We start from the raw sequence: 23,315 nt of genomic DNA on the forward strand, positions 1-23,315 counted from the left end.
GAAATGACCTTCACAGGTCATTTAGTAAATAGTACTTGAAGTATGCTTGGGTTGCAAGGAATGAAATGGGTGACATTAGTTTAGCACAACATATCCTGTGGAATCAGCGTGTAACATTTATTTTCTCCTTTAGCTTTGAGTGAAGAATGCAATTTCAGTTGAGCATGGAGTTGGAGATTCAGACAACTAGGGTTTTATTACCAGCTCCATCAATGACATACAGTGTGCCATTGGGAAAAATTAATTTTCTGAACATCAGAATTCTCTTCTTTAAAATGGCAACGAATCTGGTGGCTTGGAAAATAATGTTGGATTTGGCAAATATAGGTACGTTCAATATTCTAGAACACCTTTGATTTAATGAGACAATGAAATTCATGCTGTGTTGTTTATAATGCCAAGAAATAGCAAATAGGTATAGTTGTAAATAGTGATGATGATGGTGGTGATGATGATGATGATAGTAATAAAAAATAAACAACTACATAGGAAGTTACCTCAGCCAGTGTAGCCATATTGATGCAGCATGATGTGCTATGTTGTGAATGTGGAAGGGCAAAATCACCTGTGCCCTTTAAGAGCATTGCCAGCCAAATTATCCCTCTCCAGGGTGATCTGAACTGGCATCACTATACAAAAACACCGACCTGAGTGCTCACGTTTGATCTTGGTGATTGTGTGCCCTATAATTCAGTATTTGTATGATTGTGTAAGCACAGGTGTATGTTAGTATATTTGTAGTTCTCCAAACTGTGGATCAAGAGGTTGTATATAAAACAAAGCAGGAAGAGTCGGTTGACATAAGACAAGGAGAGGAACTATTTTCATCAACAAAGTGATTCTAAACCAGTCTTCAAACCCATCAGGAGATTCTGTTAAGAACTAGGAATCAGGAAGACAGCCAGAAAGTGAGTAAGGTGGATAGTCAGACGCAATAGGGAGCAGATTAACTGTTGTCTGACGTTCCTGTGGATGTGCTAGGGTGAGAAAGGTATGAATGTGAAGACAAGTACAACTAACCTCGAACTGGGAAAGAGACTTTTCAAAGTCTTTAACTAAAAGGGAAAGGGCTTTTAATTAGGTCCATGGTGACTCGCAGTTGTGAAGGACTAATCAGGGTGAGGCTGGATCTAGTTTTAGTATCCTGAGGAGAAAGGAACACAGCATTGAGCACCAGAAAATGTCAGTGAATGACAAGTATAGTAACATTTCTGATTTTTAATGTCTTTGGTTTATTCATGTATCCTATAAGCAGGGATTTACATGATTTTAACCCATTAGATAGAGCCATATTTAAGAACATGTATTTATTATTAAATAAGTCTGGAAGATGTAAATAAGCAAAAATATCAAAGAGCAATTTGGAGAGAAGAAACAACGAGATATCACAAATTAAATGCAATAAATCTCAAGTCAGAAAAGAGAATAATAAAACAGAAAAAAAAAAAAGCTTTAAAAGATTCCTGCTATGCATAGAAAGGAAATTTTGTTTGTTTGTTAGTTTGTTTTGTAAATAATGGTAAATATAATTGGATAGACATTTTTGTTGTTGCTGTTCTTAAGGATGATTTATTGGAAGCATAGTTCACAAAAAAATCTCACAAAATTCAGACAATTTAAATTGAATATAAAAATAAAAATAATTCATTTTGCAATTATCTGTTGAGTAACCACTATGTACTTGTCATTATTCTAGGCACTGGAGTAACAAATAGAACATAAACATCAACTCCATCCTTATGGGCCTTATAATAGTGGGAGAGAGACAACGATAAATGAAATATTTTTGACTGTAAATAAATTTAAGAATCAATAAAATAACAAACAAGTAAGAGCAGAAAGGACATCTGCAAACCTAGAACTATACTTGTGAAGAAAAACAAAGAATTTCTGTGTTAAAATTTTTAATAAATTAGCCATCCAGGAAAAGATTAATGGATTTAGTCATTCATATTTTTACCAATTAACTACGAAGAGGAATTCTGGAAAGATAACAACATGCTCCCTCATTCCTGAATCCTTCTCCTTCCCAACTTAAAACCACTCTCAAGTGAAATCCCTCAAGCGTCCCCTGAATGTTCCAAGGGAGAAAGCAAGCACCAGATTCCATTATCCTAAGTGCTCAGGGAGAGCCAAGAAACCAAATATTCCTAATTAACATTGACCTTATTGTTATTTTCTTTACTTACAAACACCCATCAGTGAAGAATACAATGGCCAGTAGTACAGTTAGGTACCAGTACCTTGATTTGTGCTAAGGTACCAGCAGTTTTACCCATAGTTGCTTCTGTACCATCATTGCAAAAGTCAACACAGTTCTTCCATGGGGCCCAAAAAGTGATGTAATTAAAAAATATTACTCAATATTTTGAATATTTCAGTGCCACTTGTGCTTGGTGCCAAAAATGCACATAAAACAAGCTCTTCCCGGTTGCTTATTTAGTATCCATAACAGATGAATACAAGCAAATGAGCAAGTCCAGCCATGTCTGTAGATTCATCCATTTGTAAGGAAAAAAGTACAGTTGTGCAGATGAGATATTATCTCATCTCCATGTTTGCAAGGAAAATTTTAATTTGACAAGATGCTTTAATACCACAAATTGGCACTGATGTGAATGCCTTTATTTTTCATCAGCAAGCATTGAGCAATGTCAGTGGTCCAAAGTTTTATTATTTTTTTTAGCTATTGTGTGTTCTTCTCTAGCCAATGGAATATGATAACTTTCCCTGTAAGATGTTTCAATGGCTTCTGCAAGTCTAGTTTGGAAAACTGTAAGAAATAGTTTTGTCTGCTAAAGACTTTAGCCCAACTATGTTTTAAATATTTAATTACTTATTTTTTAAACTTTTGAACGCTTGGTCTCAAAATAACATTGCAGCTTAACTGGCACTACAAAACTGTTTTAAAATATTCTGTTTCAAAAGACACAATAAAAAAATTATTAGCATTTATAAGGTGAGGAAAGTAGCATTTTGTCACAGTTTTGTTTCTTGGTTACAGTTTCACCAGGTTCTTTAGAGAAGATTTCTCTCTTCCATTAGTCAAATAACCCTCTAATATGAGAGTTTAATTTTTCTCAGCATTTTTAGTTGTAGATAGTGCATCTGTGGGTTGAGAAAATGAGTCTTCTTTTTTTAAGCCAATAATCATTCCTCAAATATATATTTCCTCTATTTGAAAATAAATGATTATATTCTAAAATAGTAATATTATTACTAAAAATATTATCTTTAGATAATAATTAAAAGATTAGAACTTTTTTTAAATTTAAAATCATACAAATCTAGACATCTTCTACTTCTTTTTGTGTTTCCATGTAGGTACAAGGAGAATTTCAGAATTTCAGAGTAAGATTTACTGGATGATAATGAGTTTACAAAGATTAAAAGAGGTATGATCAGGACTTCCCTGGCAGTCCAGTGTTTAAGATTCTGTGCTTCCACTGCAGGGGGCGCAGGTTCCATCCCTGGTCAGGGAACTAAGATCCCGCATGCCTCGTGGTGCAGCAGAAAACAAAACTACATCCATGCTATGACTTCCATAAAAAGAAGTATAATCAGTGATAGTAATAGAATAGTGTAAGTACTAATTAAAAATTAAGTTAATTTATGAAAATTCAAATATTTATATGCTATAGATTTCAGAAAACATAGGAATATTCCACACAAGCACATATTCCATTAGCAGTAAAAACACATGTCCTGCATAACATGTAGTTTCTGGAAAGATGTACTGCACACTTATTCATGAGTGAAAGTAAAAGGGCAAAAATATCTCCATGTTATATAGCATGGAAGTAGTTTGGCTTAGCAGAACCCTTGAAATTGTCTTGGGAACTTCTAAGGGTCCTTCAACCACACTTTGAGAACAATTGTCCTACTGGAAAAAAGGGAGTGGCTCATGAGTACATTAAGCTGAATTATAGAACAATACAAAAAAGTTACAATTTTCACATTTTCTCTTTGATTAAAAATTTAAAATTCAAATTACTTTTATATTAATAAATTCAAAGAAATATTCTTCCAAGGAAAATTTTAATCCACATACCTCTATTTCTATATACATTAGTATGTCTGTGTGTCTGATTTACAAGAAAATTCTGATTGTTTAATATAAGAGTTGACTTTAACCATAATAAGAACATAACTTTAATTTCTTTGCAAAGAAGAGTAAATGACAACTTTATGAAAATGATTTCATTACGTGAAATTTATGTCTGTTATGGACAGGAATTCTACAATATTTTCTTAGGCAGCATCAATAGCTCTGCAAGCACCACATGCTAAGAACATTAATCCCTGAATTCAAAAAATTATTTCTTTAGGACATACACTCAAATGTGTCAAGGTAATAGTCAGAATCTTAAAAATGACACTTTCAGGTGCAATGATAATGGTCACTGAATTGTCAAGTTGTGAATGCTGTGGTCTGGAAGGAACCTTAATGGTTATCTAGTTCAATTACCCATCAAATGCTTAATATACAGCTTCCCTGCCAAGTTCAGTCTCTGCTTAAATGCCTCTAAATTAATATAGAAAAAGTACAATTCTTTAGTTTGTCATTTTTATGTGGCACTTTTGCTGGAAGTCCTTCTTTCTATAGAACAGACATTGGGTTTTTTATGCCCACTTTCCTACTAGTTTGATCCTTGAGACTGAGAAGACATTCTGGTTGAGTCATTAACTAGTTATGCAATCTTTGAAAGTCACCTAAGTGATCTAACTCCAGTCTTTCATAGGAAATGCTTGCATTTCCTAAGGTTTCTTTAGGTTGTTTCTGCTCTCAAAATGGACAGTTTTTTTCTCTCCACACACATGAATCCATATCATGTGTGATCTTTCGTGATCTTCTAATCTTTGGAATCCCAATTTCCTTTTCTCAAACTTGTTAAAAATTCTACTTACTCTTTTTTGTGAGTTATTTGAGAACAGCAAAAACGGTGCTAAGCTGTGAATACTCTACATGTCAGCAATTAAAACAACACCTGGTTTAAATTAAATATTAACATTATGGGAAAATGAATAAAGGGAAGTAATAAGTAGCATTTGCAACAGTTTAGTTAGGCAAAAGCACACACACATTTATTGCTATATTAAATAATAGAATTTGGGGCATTTGTGTCTTTAGTATGGTAGAAAAGGTCGCAATAGATTGATGCTTCATCAGATAACAACTATATACTCTGGAGAAAACACATATACATACACATACACACAGACATACCAACACGCAATCTTACTTAATGACTCTTGGAGAGTGAATAAGAGCAGACATATATTAGAGGTGAGTGGAAATTTGGAAGAAAGGGCTGTCATGGGCTGAGCTTCCTATTTTGATGACCTGAGCTTGAGGCTAGCCAGAGTGTCAGGTACAAAGTAGTGAAGGGCAGCTAAAGAAGCAGAGGACAGAGAACAGGACAACCATGGCCTCTAGAGAGTGGGGAAGAAGTCCCGAAGAGGAAAAAGCCAAAGAAGAGGAATTCTAAATTCTATATACACTCTACCCAAATCTATGATTGACCCTGGGAAGGACTGAACTGAGATCTGCAATACCACCCACTGCAGGTGAAACAAAATTTGCAGTTTGAGTCTAATCAATTTAACTGTCTACTAAAAACATTTTAAGAATAAGGGTCAAAAACATGCCAAATTTGGTGAAAGACTTAATTTTACATCTTCAAGAAGTTTAGTGAACCACAAGTAGAATAATTACAAGTAAAATGCCTAGCCACATCTGAATGAATCTGCTTGTAAATCAAAGAGAAAGAAAGAATATTGAAAGCAGTTAGGAAAAAGAAATGATTTGAAAGATTGTAGTTTTCACACCAGATACAATGAAGTTCAGAAGACCATGGATCAAATCTTTGAAGTATGGAAAGGAAAAAAAATTGTTAAGCCAAAATTCTAGTACAGTAAAAATATGCTTTAAGAAAGAAGGTAAAATAAAGGCATTTTGGGTTAAAAAAAGCAAACAAAACCAAAAAATTATAGCAACAAAAAATTGTCAGCAGATCTGCACTTCAAGAAAGGCAGTTCTTCAAGCTGAAAGGAAGTGATACCAGAAATAAACTCACACACTTAGGGTCAATCTACAACAAAGAAGGCAAGAATATACAATGGAGAAAAGACAGTCTCTTCAATAAGTGGTGCTGGGAAATCTATACAGCTACATGTAAAAGAATAAAATTAGAACATTCTCTATCACCATATCCAGAAACAAACTCAAAATGGATTAGACCTAAATGTAGGACCTGAAACCATAAAACTCCTAGAAGAAAACATAGGCAGAACACTTTTTGACATAAATCATAGCAATATGTTTTTTGTCTCCTAAAGCAAAGGAAATAAAAGCAAAACCAAACAAATGGGGCCTAATTAAATTTAAAACTTTTGCACAGAAAAAAAAACCTTCAACAAAATGAAAAGACGACCTATTGATTGGGAGAAAATATTTGCAAATGATATGACCAATAAGGGGTTCATATACAAAATATATAAATGGCTCATAAAATTCAATATCAAAAAAACAAACAACCTGATTAAAAGATGGGCAGAAGACCTGAACAGACCTTTTTCCAAAGAAGACATACAGATGACCAACAAGCACATGAAAAGATACTGAACATCACTAATCATCAAGGAAATGCAAACCAAAACCGCAATAAGCTATCACTTCATACCTGTCAGAATAGCTATCATCAAAAAGACCACATATAACAGATGTTGGTGAGTATGTGGAGAAAAGGGAACCCTTGTACATTGTTGGTGGAAATGTAAATTGGTGCAGTTACTATGAAAAACAGTATGGAAGTTCCTCAAATAACTAAAAATAGAGCTATCATATGACCCAGTAATTCCACTTTTGGGCATATATCCAAAAAAAATTAAAACACTAATTTAAAAAGATATATGCACCCTAGCATCCACAGCAGCATTATTTGCAATAGCCAAGATACGGCAACAACCTAAGTGTCCATAAACAGACAAATGGATAAAGATGACTTGGTGTATATATATACACATACATGGTGTACATACACACACACACAATGGAATACTCTTCAGCCATAAAAAAGAATAAAATTTTGCCATTGCAGTAATGGAGATGGACCTAGATGGTATTATGCTTAGTGAAATAAGTCAGAGACAGATAAATACAGTTTGTTATTACTTATATGTAGACTCTAAAAAATAAAACAAACAAATGAATATAGCAAAACAGAAACAGACTCACAGATACAGAGAGCAAGTTGTTACCAGTGAGGAGAGTGAATGGGGGAGGGGCAAGATAGGGGTAGGGTATTAAGAGGTACAAAATACTATGTATAGAATAAATAAGCTACAAGGATGTATAGTACAGCACAGGGATCATAGCTTTAAATGGAGTATATAAAATGTTTGAATCACTATGTTGTATAAGTAAAACAAATATACTATTGTAAGCTAACTATTCTTCAATTAAAAAAAGAAAAATGACATTAGTGTAAAAACTGGTTAAATGCAAATAAAGCCTCCAGCTTAGTTATCAGCATTTTCCCAGTCTTATCATCTTAGTTTTGATAATTGTATGAATATAAAAGATGCTAAAATTAAGGGAGGCTCTGTGAAGGTCTTTGGGAACCCTCAATACTACTTGGAAGACTTTTCTGACTGTCTAATATTATCACAAAATAAAAAGTTATATAATAAACTTCTAAAGAAAAAAGGAGAAAATCTTTGCAATTTGGGGGAGCAAAAAGTATAAACCAGACAAAAATACATTAAATTTAGCTTTATTATTAAATCCTGTTTTTCTCTTCAAAAGACATGGTTAAGAAAACAAAACCATGCCAAAGACTGGGGAAAATATTTGCAATATGTGTATCTGCCAAAAGACTCGTAACCAAAATACATAAATAACTTTTACAACTCAACAATAAAAACAGAAACAAACTTATAAATATGATAAAAATAACTTCATTGACGCCTCACAAAAGAAGATAAAGTAATGGTCCTAAGTGCGTGATGAGATGCTTAACATTAGTCATCAGGAGAATCCAGATAAAAATGAGATAGAGCTACATGCACAATTAGAATGGATGAAATTAAAAAGACTAACCATATTAAGTGTTGGTAACAATGTGGAATATAAAATCACTCATGATGGAAATATAAAATTAGATAACCAGCTTGGAAAACAAATTTGCACTTTTTAAAAATTTTAAATATACAACTAACATATGACCTATCCAGTCCACTCTTAAGTACTTACCCAGGAGAAACACACAAAGACTTGTATATGCATGTCCATAGCAGTTTTATTTAAAATAGCTCCAAACTAGAAATAACCCAACTGTCCATCAGCAAATATGTGGTTAGAAAAATAAAACAAAACAATAGAATGAAGAAATTACTGGTACATGCAATCACATGGTTAAGTCTCAAAATCATTATGCCGAGTGAACAGAGCCAGACATAAAAGAGTACTTACTACATAACTCCATTTCCATAAATACAACCTCCTTTATACTGACAGAAAACAGATCAGTGGTTGGCTGGGTTGAAGGTAGAGAAAGGGCTTGACTACAAAGGGGCACCAGGAATCTTTTGGGGGTCATGGAAATATTCTGCTTTTTTGGTGTGTTGGTGGTTTCATGGATGTGTGCATCTGTCAAAATTCATTTAATGGCACACTTTATATGTATGCAGTTTACCATTCCTAAAATATACTTCAAAAAATTTGATAAAAATAAAATGAAATAACAATATAATTTACAATTTGGAGACACCTCAGAGCTCATTTAGTAGCCTTCCGTGAGAAGGGGATCATAGTTTAGAATCTAGATTTTTTTGCTTCCCAGCCTGTGCTGTATTAACTACATAAATATGTATATGTATACCTAATAAGTGAAAATTCAGAATACTCTAGGACATAAGACTTTGAATCTTCTTGTTTAAATTCTGAAAGAAACTTATTCTCAAATATGTACCATCTGGACTACTTTGTCTTTCTTGCTAAAAGGGGAGAGGGAAGGCCACTGGGTTCTCAGAACATGCTAGTTTGCCTGGCTTTTCCAGAAATGATAGGAATTCCTATTTGGATACATTTCCAAGCCCTGGAAATGTTTTCAATAAGCCACGAGGAGTTTTGGCTCAACCTCCTGTTCAGTTCATGTCTCTTGGGCTTCACAGAACACTCAATCTGAAACATGGGCTAGAGAACTGGATGAGGCTATGATGGAAAACTTCTGCTATCATCTGCCACTTTGCTTTTTCTTTCATTCAGTGCTCCATTTCCACCTGCGTGGGAAAGGAAACCTCAGACTCGCGGCAGAATGGGAGGTAAGGGCTAACCTTTCCCAGGTCTTGGAACTAGCCCTCAGGGATCTCTCTTATCCAGCACATCTGAGCTAGTCCCGGAATCTTCATCTTGTCATTTGCAACACTCAGTTCAAAAGAAGTGTTTGAACATTATTTTACATGGCACACTCCAGCATTTATCTGGAACACAAAAAAGTTCAGTTCAGTTCAAACACGTGACTGGAGCTGGGGAATATATAGAAGATTTCTAAGCACTCGGTGGGATTAGAACCTTGTAGAGGATACAGATGCAGTAGTTGACCATTTTGCACCCTATGCACAGAGATATATGTTGGATATTTATGCAGGCTATTCTTTTTTCCCTGAAATGAAACCCAGATGGAATAAAACACAACAGAGAAATTTTGACAACGAAAGGTTTAAATTTTATCTTAAAAAATTTAGAAAAGGGCAAAGTCCAAGTAGGAACTTTTTTGGTTGTAATTTCCTTACTGTGAAGCAAATGTTTGGGTAACCTTAACACCAATCTTACTATCTTGTCCTTCTTTGACGATGATATCAGGCCATTTTATTCAATAGGATGATGGAATGGGTCACCTCTGAAGTCCAACTCTTGGAAACGACTCTACATTTATAGCCCTCGATGCTGCCAGCCTTCCCTTCAGGTCTCTGGGATTCTAACAAGAAGGGTTGGTTCCTCTAACAATTCTTTCTATCTTCTTACATGTGGCTATATCTGTTCTCAAACTTTTGGCTCTTCCTGTCAGGTCTTTACAAAGATGCAGATGTTTCTTAAAAGTGGCAAAAAGATCAAAGGGACTTTTTGTGCCTGATGTGCTAGAATGGCTCGGAGTTCTATTAAGTCAGATTTGGACATATTAAATAAAACCAGAAACTAGTGGTTTGCAAAGGTTGCTGGTGAAAGAATGGAGCTTCATAGGTCAACATTGCAGCACACAAAAATATGCCAGATTTAATTGTCTTTTTCTTTTTAATTGTATCTAGAGATAGAAAATCAACAAAATGGATGCTGCTATACATTACAGCTGATTTGTTTTAGAGCTTCTGCAATTAATTAGCCCATGTCTATGGACTATCGCTTGCTTCTTTTTTATTCTAAATATGACCAAAGAGTGTAGTTACCAAGTGTAATGATGGCTCAAAGCAAAATTTAATATACAAACGTAAAATGAGCATTGGCTTCATGCAAAGCACTGAATAGGAACTGAGGAAACAAATAGAAACTTTTCCTACCCACACAGAGGACACACGCTAAAGGGAAGAATAAAACAGTCATGTAACTGCAATATACGTAAGTCCCATAAAATTGTACAAAACGTTTATGGAGTCTGAAGAGAAAGAGCTCAAATCCAGTTGATATGCATTTTATCTTTGATGTACTTAAATTACTTCTGAAGCTATCTTTCCTTTACATCCTGGGTCACCTGCTTTGATTCTCAGACTTGCTGTCAAGTGATCAGTAATCCTGATAAGGTTTTTTGTTTGTTTGTTTTTATTTTTAATTAATTAATTAATTAATTTATTTATTATTTTTGACTGCATTGGGTCTTAGTTGCAGTACATGTGATCTTCGTTGAGGCACACGGGATCTTTTGTTGCAACGTGCAGGCTTCTTTCTAGTTGTGGCATGCGGGTTTTCTCTCTCTAATTGTGGTGCGCAGTCTCCAGGGCGCATGGGCTCTATAGTTTGCGGCACGCAGGCTCAGTAGTTGTGGTGCACGGGCTTAGTTGCCCCACGGTCTGTGGGATCTTAGTTCCCTGATCAGGGATCAAACCTGCATCCCCTGCATTGGAAGGCGGATTCTTTACCATTGGACCACCAGGGAAGTCCCCATGATACGGTTTTAAATGATAGGGTGTTTGCAGATATAACCTGTCTCAAGTATGTTTGCATTTTAAAGCTATACAAATCCACAGGAATGAAACTATTGATATAATAACAGGCAGAAGGGTTGATTTATTTGCTGTAAGTCCTTGACCGACCTCTTAACATCTTTCAATTAAACCATTACATTTAAAGATAACAATGGTATATCTTTGATTTAGGTAAGCTCTCTGCATGTGTTCTACAGTTCTCTATTTTTTTTTTTTAATAAATGTATTTATTTATTTAATTTTTGACTGTGTTAGGTCTTCGTTGCTCCACGCGGGTTTTCTCTAGTAGCGGCTAGCGGGGGCTACTCTTACTTGCGGTGCGTGGGCTTCTCATTGCAGTGGCTTTTCTTGTACAGCACAGACTCTAAGTGGGTGGGCTTCAGTAGCTGTGGCACGTGGGCTCAGTAGTTGCGGCTCGCGGGCTGTAGAGCGCAGGCTCAGTAGTTGTGGCACACAAGCTTAGTTGCTCCGTGGCATGTGGGATCTTCCTGGACCAGGGCTCGAACCCGTGTCCCCTGCATTGGCAGGTGGATTCTTAACCACTGTGCCACCAGGGAAGTCCTAGTTCTCTATTTTAAAAGCTCTATAATATTTGTTTCTACTGTGATATTAAACATTTCTCTCTGAAATTGGCATTATTCTTTGTAATTGAGCTATAATTTTCTTCCAATTGAGACACACTGAATTTTTAATTTAAGTGTAAAGGAGGAACAGAAAGGGGCCTGATCCAATAGATGATATTTCTGTGCTGAGCTTTGATAAGAGCTGGTCTAAGAGGCATCTAGTAAGCAGACTGGATGGTCATTCCAATGTGAATGAAAAGGAAACTGCATTTTAAAATATCAGAAAAATGCACATAACTAGGAGAAAAAACACAGCAGCTTGAGAACTGGATTATTCTCTTAGTGTGTACTTTTCTCCTACAGCCTAGAATTTTCTTAGGCACCAAGAAAGAAACCTCATGAACTTCCTTGCATTTCTAAAATTCTATGATCCTATGATCTCACTTTCCATTTGGGTACAATTTACATACCTTGTCAGTGAATTTGAGTGATACCCTATGTTTGAGGGAAAAACAGTTGTCTTTCTTTTAATTTAAGAAATATTTACTGAGAAACTTTTGTGTTTCAGACTTTGTGCTCTGTGCTGAAGTCACAGATGAGTGAATGGTCAGGCTTTCAGATGGATTACTCTCTAGTGAGTATCTAGATTGTTATCAAACATTCAAACTACAAAAAAACCCAAAACATTGCAGGCCATAGATAAAGAGGTAGGCATTTCATTTCCACTTTATTTATTTTTTCAGTGATTTTATTTTTATTATTTAAAAACAATTTTATTTTATATTGGAGTAGAGTGGATTAACAATGTTGTGTTAGGTTCAGGTGTACAGCTCATTTCCACTTTAAATATTCTTTGTCATCTCTTTCTCATCACTGTCACCACATTTCATTATTTGGAGTGAAGGTGTTTCTCATCTTAAGGAACTGAGTTTGTAGTTCAGTCCTTTTAAGAGAAAAGACTTTTCAAAAATTGTAAGAAATAGTTGCTGCCATGGTATTTCTAAAAAATTTGTTATTTCTAAGTCTTATGCAAGGATGAGATACAATGAGTGTTTTCAGCATAGTTAAGCAAGCAGTGTGTGATAAAATAATTAAGATATGAAGAATATAACTCAGGTTAATTCATATTTATTCCATATGGAATTCTTTTCCAATGAACAGAATTTTTTACTCTAACATGGTTTACTTTAGCATGGAATTCTATAGTCTACATTTAACATGGGATTCTTATTTTCCATTCTAGCCAAAGTAGTGTATTTACTGAGGTAACAACAGAACATCATTTCATTATGAAATAAAGACTGCTATAGATTCTGGAAATAAATTAATCAGCAATAAAGAGAGAAGGCTCAACAATAGGAATATCCATACATCTTACAGGGGACAGTGGAGAGGTCAGACGGCTGAGAAAAGTTAATATTACATGATACTTTTAGAGAACGTTCTGGTTCTGCAAAACTCCTGCCATTAACTACCCACGCATCTCTTTTAAGAAGTTTTCCATTTTACTTAAAGATGACACCCACCTTGTTGCTATTCCCACCCTGTTCTACCTGCCTTGAACCACAAAGTTCCCTTAACAGTGAAAGTTATGCCACCTGCTAAGCAGATGGATTGCAGGAATAGTCCAATTTGTTGAGCCATTGCCCAGGGGGTGTTGTTAAGTATTTGTAGTCTAATTGGTGATATGGTAACATTTATGACTTGGAAGCCTAGAAGTTAATTTTTTTTTTGTCTCATTTTGTTTTAAGAAAATAAGAAACCTATTAGGCATCTGAATTTGAGTAAAAAAAACCTTGTTTTCACCCTTTCCTATATTTGTACATTATTGAATTGTGTAAACCCTATCTAGAGCAAGGCTCTGAGGACAGAATGACTGAGTCAAATCCTGGCCTTGATGCTCACTAGCTCTGTATCCTTGAGAACTTCACCACCTCAGTTGCATCATCCATAAAATGGGAATAATCACTGTACCTAACTCTTTTGGTTATGCTTATATTAAGTGAGGAAAAAAACCTTACAATTATATCATCTTTTTAAACACTATCATTCATTTTTACCTATTAGCATGCTCAAAATTTTCCACTTTCTAATGCCCAATCTTCATATTTGATGAAAGGAGGACAGACCGAGTTCTTACACCTCTTTTGTTTTTACTTTCTTAATTTTTCCTATTCAATAATATTGACTTGGATTTGGAGCAAAGTCATTGTGTACTATTTGTTGGTTTAAATTACACAGCAGCTTTTGTTTTATCATGAAGTTCTCCAGAAAATTCTATTGTTCATACCCATAAATTTTAGTAAATGGGTAAGCAAGAAAACAACAATATTTACAGATAAGAACTTTTGGGACAGTCCTTTGACATTTGGAACAAAATTACCGTATTCTTTTTGGTTGTTTAAACTATATAAACTACACAAGCAGCATGTACATTTCACAGATGATTTCCTGGAAACTGTATTGTTCATACATACAAATTTTAGTCAATATATATATTTTTAAAAATTATTTATTTATTTATTTATTTATGGCTGTGTTGGGTCTTCGTTTCTGTGCGAGGGCTTTCTCCAGTTGCGGCGAGCGGGGGCCACTCTTCATCGCGGTGCGCGGGCCTCTCACTATCGCAGCCTTTCTTGTTGCGGAGCACAGGCTCCAGACGCGCAGGCTCAGTAGTTGTGGCTCACGGGCCTAGTTGCTCCGCGTCATGTGGGATCCTCCCAGACCAGGGTTCGAATCCGTGTCCCCCGCATCGGCAGGCAGATTCTCAACCACTGCGCCACCAGGGAAGCCCTAGTCAATATATTAACTGAAACAATCATGTTTTGAGGTCAGCATATCAGAGTCGCCCTGAATCGTTTTTTCTAACTGTGATGATAATGGATTTTAATGAAAAAGCAGGTTTTGTTTTGCTAAGTAACTGCTGGAAGTTTTTAATGCCTTGATATTGGATTAGAGCACTTACATGGCAAGAATCAAACTCAGACCTGAAGGAATAAACATCATTCCTTGCCTCGGGAATGAAAAACAAAACAACAAAACATCCCGAAGGTAGCACAGGGGCCAATATTCCAGGAGAAAGCAGAAAGGTTTCTTTGCAACCCACACATATCGGGTAACCTAACCCAGGTAACAACCAGAAGAGGAAACAGACTTCAGTATGAAAATGGTAGTTATTTTTGTAATGAGAAAACACGTAGTTTACTTTTTCTTGTTATACTAATGAGAAAGTTAAGTCTGGGGACTATCAAGATACTTTCAGTTTCATGCTTTTTAGATGTTCATAAAGTAAATATTAATGATATATATTAGAAACCATTGGCAAAGATTTTCTAAGAAAAATGAGGCTGTTGGAGTCTTAAATTCTTTTTACTATCTCAATTTACTTGCTGCAATCAAGCAATTTAGTGCTGCCCATTGAGAGGGGTGAGGTATATGAATATTATTGTAGGGTAATCCTATGTTGATACTTGTAATATCAAAGAATGCTGCAACAGAAAATAATTTAGAATCATTCTAAGTTTTGCAATCTTCCAGAGTTGGATTTTACAGATTGGATCTCAAAATACCACATTGGGATGGGGTACAGAGGTGAAGCAGCAGATCAAACTTTTTAGTTTTGCGAACTTTTCTTTCATAATATCATTGGTGATGTCTTAAAGACATCTGAAATTGCTCAGAAAGTGGTACAGAACCTGGGAATATTAGAATATTATGTTATGATTTGCTTCTTTTCCTGTTAAAGGACTCTAATTTAGCCAGGGTATTTGTCAGTGTTCTCTAGAGAAATAGAACTAACAACACTTGTGACACCAGATGGGTGTTTTTTTTTTCCCCACACCAAGCAAATCTGGGACACCAGCTGGGTGTCCTGCAATTTAACTCAATTCTGACACTGTCTACTTGGAGATAGCATCAGATCCCTCAAGTTAAGAGCTCAGTCCCAGGAGACTCTACTACAGATGCCAATCACAAGTAATAGGTCCCCAGGTTACCCACAAATTCTGTCTAAATTGACTACAAATTGGAGGTTCCTATAACCTCCTCCCTCTTGGATTTGATTATTTGCTGGAATTGCTCACAGAACTCAGGGAAACACATTTACCACTTTATTAAAAATATTATAAAGTATACAGATGAATAGCCACATGAAGAGATACATAGGGCGAAGTATGTGGGGAGGGACTTAGAAAGTCCATGTCCTCTCTGGGCATGCTATTTTTGAACCTGGAAGCTCTCTGGACCCTGTCCTTTTGGGGTTTTATGGAGGCTTCATTACAAAGGCATGATTGATTAAATCATTGGTCTTTGATGATTGAACTCAATCTTCACCCTCACTCCACTCCCTGGAGGTCGAAGGTGAGGAGTGAGATTGAAAGTTCCAATCCTCTAATCACAAGGTTGGCTTTACTGGCAAACAACTCCCTCCTTAGGTTACCTTGGAAAGCTTTCCAAAAATCACCTCATTAACATAACAAAAGACACCTTGGTTGCTCTCAACACTTAGGAAATTCCAATGGTTTTAGGACCTCTGTGCCAGGAAGGGGAAGAAGACCAAGTATATATTTCTCATTATAAATCACAATATCACACTTAATAAATCTAGGGACTATACATAATACTCGAAGTAATAACTCCCGTCTTTGTAAATATTTCTATGTCACATTTGAAGTTTCTAACATTAGACTGATTGGCTTTAGAACAAGTTCATTTGCAGCCAAAGAAGTGATGACCAGAATATTAATAACGTGAGAGATGCATTTCCTTTGTGGACTTCCAAGTTGGAGTCTGAATATTTATGGTATGTTTCAAGCTATCCCTTGCTCTCACCCCATTCTTTCTTTCTACACACGGGACTAGCTGCCTATATGCTGAGAAAATTGCCCTGAAGATGTTACAGTTTCAGGTGCTTTTCAGTGTTTTGTTTTGTTTTCTGACAAAGTGCAGCGGTCACGTTTTCAGAAAGCAAGAAGAGATGTGGGAGGAGAAGAGCAAAAAGGCGGAAAGGTATGAGGTTAAATGGACAGCATAGTTGATGATTGAAGGTCATGGGAGTGATAAGGTAAACTACACCTGGAGGCCCTTGTGATGTAATCAAGAAAGCTGAGACTTTCATGCCACTTCTTTTTTTTTTTTTTTTAAAGGAATTCCTTTATTTTTATTATTTATTTATTTATTTTTGGCTGTGTTGGGTCTTCGTTTCTGTGCGAGGGCTTTCTCTAGTTGCGGCAAGTGGGGGCCGCTCTTCATCGCGGTGCACGGGCCTCTCACTATCACGGCCTCTCTTGTTGCGGAGCACAGGCTCCAGACGCGCAGGCTCAGTAGTTGTGGCTCACGGGCCTAGTTGCTCCGCGGCATGTGGGATCTTCCCAGACCAGGGCTCGAACCCGTGTCCCCTGCATTGGCAGGCAGATTCTCAACCACTGCGCCACCAAGGAAGCCCTTTCATGCCACTTCTAATTGTACTTTTCCCACTTGTTTTAAAGCATGTAAAAACCAAGGAACAACCCAATCCTGGTTCATACGAGTTTATAATTCATGGAATTTTTACTAATTATCTATGGACAGAGTATGACCTACCGTATCATCTTGCTTTGAAACGCTTCTTTTGACTTTCCTGAGGGATCTCAAACTTACTGCTCTGTTGATTTTCCTAGTCATTTACACATTGTATTAATTTCCTATTGCTGCTGTGACAATCGCCAAAAAGTTGAGGGCTTAAAACAACATAAATCTATTTTTTCACGGTTCTGGAGGTCAGAAGTATAGAATCAAGATGTCAGTGGGGGTGTGTTCCATTGGGAAGCTTCAGGGGAGAATCCATTTCCTCACCTTTTTCAGTTTCTAGAGGCCGCCTGCTTTCCTTGGCTCATGACCCCTTCTTCTCATCACTCCAACCTCTTGCTTCCATGGTCACATCTTCTGCCTTTCACTCTGATCCCCCTGCCTCCCTCTTATAAGGACCCTTGTGATTACACTGGACCCAGTTAGATAATCTAGGATAATATTCCCATCCCCCAATCCTTAATCACATCGGAAACATCCCTTTTAACATGTAAGGTAACATATTCACAGGTTCTAGCAAATTTAGGACATGGACATCATCAGGGGCTCATTATTCAGCCTATTACAAGGATTAGGAGGGAACAAATTATCACCCAATTTGGCAGATACAGAAACTGAACTAATAGGGGTCACAGAGGCTTTTATGAAGTTCTACTCATAGTTAGAGGAAGAGGTAGGGCCAGGATCCAGAGCTCTGGATTCTTAGATCGTCAGACTTCTCTCTGATCCAATTGGTGGTCCTTGGATTAGGACAGTGCCAAGCAGGCACCTCCACTCTGATTACATTTCTACCAGGACGAACCAGGCATTTGGTAACAATTCTTCATAGTTTCCCCTCAGAGTCATGAGATTTGAACTGGACACCTCCACTACTGAAACAATTACAGCATTATCATGCCTTGGATTGGAATTGTGAGGATCACTAAATGACATGACAATTTCTCACTGCTGGCCTACTCCCTTAAGAAGAATTTGAGCAATCAAGTAACGTTTGTTTTTGCACGGTGACATGTAGACAATCCCCTAAATTCATCATGGACAAAAAGTTGGGCTGACAATTACTAAGAACAATGCAAAGAAAATATAAGGGTCCACATTATCTACATACTCATTATCTGTGTCCTATGATTTAGAAAAGTTATAATTAATGAGGTAGAGGGCATCATAATAGGAACATATTTACAAACGAATCAATCCTTTATAAAATTAAGTCCCCAACTGATAACTAAGTAACACTCTGCCCTACTTCTCATCTTACTGATTTTTGGATATTGTTAATACTAAATAATACAATGCACATAGAATGAACATCAGTTAAGATGAAAATGCTGATTTTCCAATACCGTATTGGAGACTTGATCAAACCTCAGGCAAATCACTGACAAATTAGAATTAGCATGTTTAGACTGCTTAATACTGATTAAGAGAAAATAACAAGGGTAATGATAAGATTGATGCTTCTAGAGAGCATGATTTGATTTTCAAATGATTAACAGAAGCCCTTAGGGAAACTGATGAGGATCTAAAATATTTTTGCACTCCTTATGATCCTGTTGTAAAGACGAAATATAACATGAAGAAAGTTGTCGTTCAGAGCTTTCATATAACATGTGATTGATTTAAAAAAATTTTTTTCTCCATTGTAAGCATTAAGTAGAATTTCAATTACATTTTGAAGTTAATGAATAAAAAATGAAACAGCATCTTAATTTAGTTTCGTTTTTAAGATAACGTCACTTGATTTTTTAAAAAATTTATTAATTTATCCCTATCTTAAATAATTTATATAGTTTTTCCCACTAAAAATGACCCTCAGGTAATACTTTCTGTATTTCAGAGTCTGTAGTCCATCCTTAGTGGGCAAGTAAACATTTGAAGATTTCTAATTCCAACCATCAGTATATGGTTGTGAAACACAACTTAAGGCTACAAGTTTCTGCGCAGAGTTTAGGAAGTTTTGAAGTGGTAAAGAAGTGGTAAAGAAGACCAATGACAAACAGTTAACTGAGCTTCCTGGGAAGACAGTTTTCTAAAAGACTTTCTTAGGTTTTACTGGAAAAAGAATCCTTCCTTCAGGGAATAGACAAATAGACCACTTCGAGGGCTTACAGGGGCCCTAGAAACCCTTAAATAACTCTGAAGTGAGGTGGAGGGTGTGACCACTTCTGACCAGCAGCCTCTGTAATCATCAACGTGATTCCAGAAAGGTGAGCCAGCCAAGTCTTTCAGTCATTGTGAGGCCTCCTAGTGGCTCAGAGAATCGAAGAAGCACTGATCTAGAGAGATTCAATTAGATGAAATCCATCAGGGACCCTGAAAAGACAGTTTACAAGAATGCCTTTGTTGTACAAGACAAAGCTACTAAACTGTTAATATTCCTATGTTAATTGCTTAGTAATCTGTATGCAGTTAACCCATTATATTTTTGACTTATTCGCAACTATGTTCTTTCATTGTTCACTGAGTTCCCCGGATAAGAATAATTTGAGATTTTATAAAACAGAAATAGTTGAGTTTGGGTGAGAACAGTTGATTAGTTGAAGGTTGAACAGTTGAAGGTGCTATAGTAACGTTCTATCAGGGCAAGTTCTTTAAAAAATAGTATACTAACAAGGGTGGTTTGAAGAAGTGGTGTCTGAACAGGAACTTCCTCCATCTTGAGTGTTTTCATAAAACTGTATACACCATTCTGTTTTCTCTTTCTCTCTCACACAAACACACACACACACACACACACAGTTTGTTTAGCTTTCTGCTTCCCCTGCTAAATTGTGACTTTCTAAAGACAGGAGCTGTGGCCTCTTAATTCCAATTCTCTCAATTTAAAAGAGTGGATTCAATGAATCTATGAACTTGAATAATTTAGTGTCACAGTTCCACATGTGGCTTTATTTTTCTTTCTCAATATCTGGACTCATTCACTTTCTCTTGAACTATAAAGTAACAAATTGTAATAACTGGGAAGGTAGATCTAATTCCAGTAATTGAATAATGTCTACCTCCTAGAGAGAAGGAAATAAAGTAAGATGATGTTTTATCATCATTTCTGGATTTATGATTTATGATTTATTCTAATTAATTATATATAGATTATGTGAAAGGAAGACCAAATAATATTTAGGAGCCTAGGATCCATGCTGCAATAAAATCCTGAATGATAAAGGAGCTACAATTTACTACAATTTCCTGAGTGTCTACCATGTATGAGGCTTTTTGCTAGATGTTTTACATGTAATGTTTATACCAAGATGCTTCCTTGCAGCTCCTTTTAAAGAAGAGGAAATTAAGCTGAGCAATTTCCCCTTCATCACACAGAAAAAAGCTCAGAAATGGCAGAAAACCAGAATTAAAGCAGTCAGATTCTGAAGTACTTTGGTATGTCCTGGGTCTTTTATAGTCTTGCAAAAAGTACGCTCAGTTTGGGATAAGGGAGACTGAGTCAAAAGAGATCATTCCTTGGCTGGTAGTAGCTAATTTGGGGTTCTCTACATAGAGTCCTCTTTCAATTAACACTCCACCTTTGTGAATTCTGAGTAACTTCTGTAGACGATGTGGACCACAAGTCTTACTGAGTCAGCTGTGTAGTAATGTAGTAGGTTTGCACTCTCATTAAGTACAGAACGTCTCTAGGAGCAGATGACCAACTCATCCCCTCCTCCTCAATTAGGTCTTTTACATGTGGTGCTCTGGCAGCCTGTCTGCCTCTCTGTTCAAAGTACAGAGGGGGTTACCCATGTACTACACTATGTTTAGCCTGGATCTGGCAGAATACAAAAAGCCAAATAATCCTGGCAAATACAGAGACCATTAAGTTTGCATTAGATCCAACCATTGTTTGAGTCTCTATAAATAGACTTTTTCTTTGTTGGATATAATTGAAGCTTATAGTGTTCTGTTCTTACCTATAACTCATGTCATTGGAGCTGGGCAGTCTGTAGATCCTTTGCAGATAGACTGTCTGATTCTGAGTGGTGCAGGCTTGATACGGATGGCTGCTGTGTCCCTGGTTTTGTTAAGGAATGACTGGGGAAGGCAAAGGGATTGTTGAAGCATAGCTGCCTCATAAACATAATGTATATGCCTCCATAACTCCTCTTCCAAAAATATGAGCTTATCAATGTAGATGATTTATCAATGTTTATATCAACTCCATCAGGTGGGTAGAAGCTAACTATCAGCCTTAAAATTAATATCTGTGTGTCAGCTGCATCCTTAGTGTTGTATTTAAAATGACTTTCTCCATTGGCGTCACCCTTCCAAACACTGTTTCTGTTTGCCTCTTCATAGGTCCCTTGATAACTCTGGATGCAGAATGGGGCAGGCTACAGGCAAGGCACACATAGATTCATAAGCACACTCAACTGGCAAGGTAGAGACTCAGATTTTCATTAGAGAGTTGACAATAGTTACCTGTGTAATTTTGAATGAAGTACTCAGTTTCTCTGAGCCTCAGTGCTCTCATCTAAACATGGGAGACTCACCTAACTGACAGATGAGACATCTTTCAGCTCTGAAATTCAGTGGTTCTATTAAAAAATGGCAAGGAAACAGCAATGATTTCCCATCAAAACCTAGAGGCTTACAAGGTTTGGAGGCCTTCATTTGGTGATAAAAGCAGAGTTGGGGGAGCAAACTATCAAAACAGGGTCCTTTTTGCAACTGGGCTCTAAGAAATTGGGATGAACAGGGCATTCCTTCATGCCTTGTCTTGCAATCTCTGTCATCCTGTGTTCTTCCTTCCCTTACCTTATAATTTGGCTCAAATATTATTTTCCAAAAATAACTCTCCTTATTCTTCCCACAGTTTATGTTCCAGCAACTGCCTCCATGGAGTTCCCTATTGAGGTACCTGGATGTGATTGACATTTCTGTTCTTTCTCAGAAAGTTTTCAGAGATGTCTTTCCAGCTACATCTCCCCAACTCTGTGTACACCAAATCATATCCACACTTCAAGGTTCAGTTCAAATATCACTACATCCTCAAAGTTCTTCATAACACTCCATTTGAAAATACTATCTTCATTCACTATTCCATACTTACTTCTACTCATAATACTCATATCTCTATATCTCTCTTATTCATAGATGTGAGTATATATATATATGTACTGAGTATGTTTCCTTCCTTAATTTCATATTGCCTTAAAATAGTAACTGCTCAATAAATATTTGGTGGGTAGATAATAGTCACAGACTATTCATTGTGAACTCGTATACCATATTGTGATTCTAAATGGGAAGGAATGAAACTAGGAAACAGAAATTGGAAGGGGTGTATTGGAATCCTTGGAAGGGGGATTTGCAAATGCACATTTGCTTTGATTTCTTTTGTTGACATAGTATTCGACTAATTTTGAAATTTCAACTAACCTGAGAGTACGTGATAGTTTTATTTTTCTTAAAATAACTCATAGCTTTAAAAATTGAGGATTGCAACACTTATTTATTGTTTATTGATTTTGCTGATAATTCTGAATTCAAATTTTCATTGGTGTCAGGTTACACTTTGGTTTAATAACATCAACCAGACATATGCTGACCAGAAATGCTACTTTCAGTAAGAAGCCTCTCCTGACACCAAGCTAGATATGTTCTCACTCTGACTTGAAACCCTTTGTCTTTTTCAAATTATATTAGCACATTTGGCTGCAGATTGCAAAAAGTTATGTTCTTGTCCTGTCTTCTTATTATATTTCATCCTTATTCACCATTTTTTCACCCACAAAACTAAAATTATTCTTTTCACAGAGTAAGAAATACTACTAATAATAAGTAGTAGTAGTAGTAGTGATAAATCATTACACTGTATGTCTTATAAGGAAGCTTGTTTTTCTGGTTTCATAAGGCTTTAAGATCTTGAATAGTTGCTAGAACTTAAGAACATCCCTTTGTTGCTCAACTGATCATTTCATCACTCTTTATTTCTTAGTTGAATCATTTTCCTTCATCTTCAAATAGCTGCTCTGTTTCATACCACATGGCATATAT

The sequence above is a fragment of the Eubalaena glacialis genome, chromosome 12 (genome assembly GCF_028564815.1).
Source record: "Eubalaena glacialis isolate mEubGla1 chromosome 12, mEubGla1.1.hap2.+ XY, whole genome shotgun sequence".
Lineage (NCBI taxonomy): Eukaryota > Metazoa > Chordata > Mammalia > Artiodactyla > Balaenidae > Eubalaena > Eubalaena glacialis.